The 6,722-nt window shown below is 48.7% G+C and overlaps 1 long non-coding RNA gene across 2 annotated transcripts; it reads right to left on the reverse strand.

The window, feature by feature from the left end:
• Positions 1–1,215: 1,215 nt before the first annotated feature.
• LOC310751554 lies at positions 1,216–5,614 on the reverse strand. 2 transcript variants are annotated; one of them, XR_014542609.1, is made up of 3 exons: positions 5,468–5,614; positions 3,511–3,713; positions 1,216–1,496 (listed from the first exon to the last, which is right to left on the reverse strand). It is a non-coding gene; the product is annotated as an uncharacterized lncRNA (long non-coding RNA). The 2 variants fall into 2 exon arrangements; XR_014542610.1 differs by having other exon boundaries at positions 3,511–3,716.
• Positions 5,615–6,722: the final 1,108 nt, after the last annotated feature.

The following is a 6,722-nucleotide window of genomic DNA, read 5'->3' on the forward strand; positions in this document are numbered from 1 at the left end:
CACTTGCTGATCAGAAGGTCGGCGGTTCGAATCCCCGCGACAGGGTGAGCTCCCGTTGCTCTGTCCCAGCTCCTGCTAACCTAGCAGTTCGAAAGCACGTCAAAGTGCAAGTAGATAAATAGGTACCTCTCCGTCAGGAAGGTAAACGGTGTTTCCGTGCGCTGCTCTGGTTCGCCAGAAGCAGCTTAGTCATGCTAACCACATGACCCGGAAGCTGTACGCCGGCTCCCTCGGCCAATAAAGCGAGATGAGCGCCGCAACCCCAGAGTCGGTCACAACTGGACCTAATGGTCAGGGGTCCCCTTACCTTTACCTAAGGAGTCTCAAAGTGGTTCAAAAGGGCATTGTCTTCTCCTCCAACTAAGATTATCAGCAGTCAGCCCCCCTTGTTTCTTTCTCCCCCTCCTCTTGCATCACAGCCCACCAACCCAATCCCAGTCCTGACCACACTGTAGATTTAAATACCAGCAGCTCTGAAGGTGAGGAATTGATGTTCAGGTTCCTGATATTTTCATGAATTTGGTTCACAATGGAAAGGGAATAGGAGCCATGGAATGAATTAGACATGCAAAAGCAATTAAAAAGTACAAGGATTTTATTGAAGCACTCAGTTGTATACATACTCCCCAGTAAGAGAGACAGGGAATCTTTGCATTAGAAAGTTACATATTTTTACAGTGAGGTATATCTCTGCAATGATGGATTTGCCTGGGAGGGTCCTTTTTTTAAAAAAAAGTCATGGTACTTGGGATATCACACTGGGTAATCCAATTCATCCCATGTTTAGTAAGAGGATATACAACACAAGTGCCTACACTACATCACCACTTGTTCAAATCTGAATTGGCTTGTCATTGTGACATCACCATACTGTGATCCCTGAGTGGTTGGGAGTGATGGCATGATCCCTTATTGGTTGGAATCACCTCCCAGAAAGAAGTTGCACCAATTCCCCAAGAGAGGAAAAGGCATTGAAGCAGGTGCAAAGAAATAGGGTTTGGAGTTTAAGGCAAAAATAAGTTAACCTGCTCCTGGCAGATGTTGTTGACATTCACTTCACATCAGTATCCCACCAGGAACGACGGGAGTGACATTCAACAGCATCTTGAGTGTCACAAAGTTCCCCATAACTGGCTTAAGGAAAATTCAACTAAAAATAAAATAAAATAAATTTTACATGACATGCACTTTATAAGAGCAGAGCCTTTACAGATGAGCATTTTACATGTCCCATTTATTATGTGTTTCGTAGACTGCATTGGGGACTAACATGGTTTGCAGGTTTGCCTGCAGGAGACTTTACCATTATGAACATTGCTACACAGATACCCCCCTGGGAAAACCACTTCACAGCTTTGTGGCTGTATTCCTACTCGCGTCCCAAGACTTGATGAACCAGTCCATCCTCTGCAGGATCCAGTACGAGAGGGACACATCCAATTGTTTGGGGAGCAGAAAGACTTCGTAGCGGGAAGCATGTTGCAGCTGGCTTCCTTCTATAACAAGGGAAGGGCAGGACAAGTCAGTCTCTCAGCTCACCACATCAGTCAGAATTCTGGTTGGATTCTGGATTATTTGCCATTAACTTGGTGCAGGAGTTACTTTGCATCCAGGTTCATTTAAATAAATAAATAAAAAGTACCACACATAAAATCATAGAAGGTAGAGTTGGAATATTCATGCCTAAACTGAAGCTTAAGAAAGTGCATTATGCTGAGCTATATCATTGGTCCATTTAGCTCTGCACTATCAGTTTAGACTGATAGTCTAAAGGGACGCGGGTGGCGCTGTGGGTAAAAGCCTCAGCACCTAGGGCTTGCCGATCGAAAGGTCGGCGGTTCGAATCCCCGTGGCGGGGTGCGCTCCCGTTGCTCGGTCCCAGCGCCTGCCAACCTAGCAGTTCGAAAGCACCCCCAGGTGCAAGTAGATAAATAGGGACCGCTTACTGGCGGGAAGGTAAACGGCGTTTCCGTGTGCTGCTCTGGCTCGCCAGATGCAGCTTTGTCACGCTGGCCACGTGACCCGGAAGTGTCTTCGGACAGCGCTGGCCCCCCGGCCTCTTAAGTGAGATGGGCGCACAACCCTAGAGTCTGTCAAGACTGGCCCATACAGGCAGGGGTACCTTTACCTTTTTATCAGTTTAGACTACAGGGTTTCAGGCAGAGGACATTCACAGCCCTACCTGGAGATGTTGTTGAAGTTTGACCTCTAGCACTGAGCTATCAGCTGTCTAGCTCACTGTGAGCCACCTCCAGGTATGCAAAGTGCACTTTCACAAGTGCCTTCCCCACAACAGAACTCAGGCACGTCTGAAAGTCTCTGGAGCTGTACAGTGCAGAGCTGTGCAATTAACTGTTGACAGTATTTCCTGATCACCTGTTTGTTATTGACTTGGGGTGGGGAGTAAATAGCCGGGGATGATCTCAGGAATGAGCCGATTTGCAGTCTAAGCTGGTCGTGATGGCTATGCCCTGTCTCCACAGTTGGAGACACTCATGCCTCAGTAGACCAGTTGCTGGAAAGCACAGGAATGGAGAGGACTCTTGTGTTTGATCCTGCTTCTGGGTTTCCCATTGGGGCATCTGGGAGGCCACTGTGAGAGCAGGATGCTGGAATAAATGGGTCACTAGCCTAATCCAGCAGGCTCTTCTTAGAACTTTAGCAGGTTCTTCTGTCTACTAACTGGACATTTTTAACACCACCATGGTGGTGATGTGGTTCCCTGACTGGCTGGTATTTATTTAAGACACATGTTTACCACCTCTGTTAGAACTAGATGGCATGGACTGGCTGGACGAAGAGGATGAGAAAGGCTCAGAGCCAAGGAATTGGTGGTGGGAGAATGTGGAGAGGTCAGAGTGAGAAGATTGGGAGGAGGTGTTGGATGCCGAAGGGGCAACAGGGTTTAGTGAGCAGAAAGAGTTTGTGACAGGGAGCAGTTCATACTCCAAGACTGAAGCAAAGGAGGAGGTATAAGGACTGCTGAAAAACCCAGGAAGTTTCCCTCTCCTGCTGCAACAAGCTCCCCCCCCCCCACCGCCCATCGGTCTTCAAGAATTCACAGGGTAATGAGAAGAGCAGAACAGAGGTCAGAGGTGTGCAGGTGCAGTTTAAGACTGCTTGGGAAACATTCGGGTGTGGAGGCACCTTAGAGAAGAATGTAAGGCAGGGACCTTCAGCCCTGGCAACTGCTCCATAGGGGCAAGACCTACTGGGAAGTGTTGCTGAGACCACTAGGCTGAGTTGCATGTTTGTTTCCCCAATTAAAAAGTTAACTTCACTGACAAGGAGACGTGCTTCCTTTAGGGCTGACCTGTGTCCGATTCCAGCCCTGACACTAGGCCACAGTAGCCACAAATGGTGGACATTGTAGATGGTGGTCAATCAAGTTGCAGTTGCTCAGTTGCTCAGTCTGCTTCTCTCTCTCTCTCTCTCTCTCTCTCTCTCTCTCTCTCACACACACACACACACACACACACACTTCATCTCTGCCTTTTTGGTATAACTTACATAGTGGCAAGATATTCTGAAGGGTTCATTGGTGGTGCTGACTTGGGCTGGAGGGAGTGTGAGGGCACAGTGTCCCGGTTGGACCCGCACTCTGCTCTCGGGAGCAATGTCAACAAGCACTTCACTGTTGCTCCCGTAAAATCCACCATCTCTGGAAACTCCTGGAGAAATGCAGCATGTCATCTTGTGGGACTTTCAGGATCCTACTGAACACAAGAGGGAAGGAGAGAGGGAGGGAGGGAGGGATGAAATGAAATAATCAAAGCCGTACTGTCTACTTTTGGAAACTCTCGGGGAGGGGGAATGAAAGTAGAGTTTTGCAGAACCCATGTTGCAAAACAAGGACGAGGGACATCTGTGGCCCTCCAGATGTTGTTGGACTACAGGTCCCATCATCCCTGAAGACTAGCTTTGCTGGCTGAAGCTGCTGGGCAATGGAATCCAATGACATTACGAAACTACAACTCCCATCATCACTGACCACAGGCCACATTGACTGGGGTTGATGGCAATCCAAGAATATTATGGAATTACTCCTCCATGCTCCTTAACCAGCTTTGCATCACACCCTCCTTGAGCATTTCTTCCTGGCTAAGACATAGTCTTTGATCCCTTGTTAGCCTGGATGGAGAACAGAGATGGGGTTATGAGACTGTGTAGAAACTAGCCTACTGCGCAGAAGGTAAAGTTTGCATTTGTTGCTTCAACAAATTTTGCCTGTGGTTCTACCAACCACTGGCATGTGGCCCTCAGAATACTATCCAGGAATGGACGTGGCCCTCAGATTTCCCGACCCCTGTGATGGAGCAACCTTTTTTGTCAACTCCCAATAAGAGCTTTGAGAAGAGAATGAGCAAAATAAAACTTACCCGGTGCTCTCAACTGTAGCTGCAGACAGACGTTATTAGAGGCACTGAACGATCTTCTGGGTTCCGGGCACTTTTATACAGGACTTTTCATGTGGAGTTTTAATTATAGGTCTTGGAACCATCCTTTGAAACTAAGCAATGGAATTGGTTTCCAGGCTTTCTATGCATCCATTACTGGAAAGGAGTGTGATTCAGTGCTTGTGAAAATGTGGCCTATATGCACAGTCAAATATAGTAGAGCACAGTGGCTCACAGGGCACCTAACCTGAATTGCATAACTAACACTAAATCTATAGCACCTGAGTCTGTTAATGTAGATCCATCAGATGTCCAGGAATGGTAGGCTGGGCATTTGTAGCATTGCTAACTCAGTCACTTCTTTACAAGTGGAGACTGTGCTACAGTTATTGGCAACGCTCTGAAACCAAGCCACAGTAAAAGCAATTAGCTTCCAGCAAGCTAACCAAATGGTGCAGAATGCAATAAACTATTTCTATCATGGCCAGTCATTCATACATATAAGTAGGTCCTGGAGGACCAAAATAGAACTCCTAAGGTCTATGTAGGTCAGGGATGGAGGATGCTGTGGACCTTCAGGTGTGGCTGGACTCCATCTCCCTTGGCCATGTTGGCTGGAGTTGATGGGAGTTGGAATAACACAACATCTGGAGGGCCGCTGGTTTCCCACCCCTGACATAATGAGTTGCATTATGCTAGGTCAGAATTGAGACCCTGATCTATCCATGGTAATCACACCCAGAGCTATCTCTACTCCAGGGGTGGGTGACTCTTTAGATGTTGCTGGACTTCAACTCCCATCTGCCTCAGTAAGCATGGAGATGATTTTACCCAAGGCTCACTCAAAACGGGAACTTATCCTGCAGGGGTAGCCAGTGTAATTTCCTCCATATATTGTTGGACATTATGATCACCGACTGTTAATTAGGTCTGGTGGGAGTTGGAGTCCAACAGCATGGCCATTTGGGGAGAAGAATGACATCAGGAGCCATGAATGGATCTGATGAGTTGAGCCTTTCCATGATTAAGTTGTTTCAAGAGAACATCAAAGTTATGCAAATTCTCCTCACCTTGTTGGTGGGTGAAAGTTGTGGTGCCCCACAGCTCGCTGCTGATGCCGGGCCATTTCGGACCCTCCCAATGGCCAACAGGAGATGTTCTCCTCTCCCTTTCTCTGTGGGGAAATTCAAATTTACCCATTTCTGATTATTGGTCTGTTAGCATTTCACTCCTCTGTTGCTGGATGTGTGATTGTTTGTACATCACATGTCTGTGTTTACTTTCTAGGCTTGGAAAGCCTGAGAATGGAAGCTAGCCTTATCTCTTCCACTCTGTTGTGTTTTTCTACTTTTCACTTTCTGTTCTCTCTCGGAGTTGAAGTGAGAGACCTCCATGACCACTTTGTCCTGTATATACTGCTTAATAAAAGCTTAGAATGAGCACACCAATCTCCACTTTGTTTCTGCTAAACTCTGCTGAGTGTGCATGCTCATAGGCATCTGCTATGTGTCACTGGAGCGTGCCGGGACTGATGATTTATGGACATCCCAGAGCTGTGCAACTTCAGGAACATGCCCAGACAGGTTTGTCTCATCTCGGGGGCTGCGTGGACGCCCCTGGTCAATCATGGGTGGGGTTTAGGAGGCATCAGCTGTGTGATGGCCTAGGACTCGGGCTCAGACTAGGAACCAGAGGAGTCTCAGTCCGCACCGGATCCTCTGCCTCAGGCGGCACCTGAACCAAGTCTGGGACCTGATTCTGAAGAGCCCCAGTCTGCACAGGTTCCCCTGCAACAAGCACCAGCTGGGCTGAGTCAGGGGCCTGAGCCTGGCCTGGTTCCAGATGCGGGGATTACCTTGTTGCCCTCAGCTGGGCAATCACTTACAGCTGCTCCACTACCAGTTGGGTCAGGAGAGGCTGAGGCGCCCCCTGGTCTAGTAACCCACCGACAACTCCCGAGCTGCAGAGACTTAGGTCTCAGAGAAGGAGAGACCTGAGTACTCACAGGAGGAGTGCTTGCCTTCAGGCAAGACAGGGAGGTGAGCCACCGGGGAATCAGGACCGACCGTTACCCCGACAGAGATAAAAGCCTGTTGGAACCCGCCCCAGGTTGTGGGAGCAACATTGCTGCGTGCTAGAACCTGCCTGAGACCCTGTGCCTGACCTAGCCTGGTTTCCTGCCTTGTGACCTGCCTTGGCCCTGTCCGACTGACTCCTTGTGGAATCCCTGGATTCGGGACCGGACCTGGACCGCATTGCTTGGGTTAACCCCCGGGCCCAGCACAAGCGGTTACCAGAGGCCTCAACTGGGACAGAAATTGCTCC

The sequence above is a fragment of the Podarcis filfolensis genome (genome assembly GCF_964270895.1).
Source record: "Podarcis filfolensis genome assembly, chromosome: 16".
Lineage (NCBI taxonomy): Eukaryota > Metazoa > Chordata > Lepidosauria > Squamata > Lacertidae > Podarcis > Podarcis filfolensis.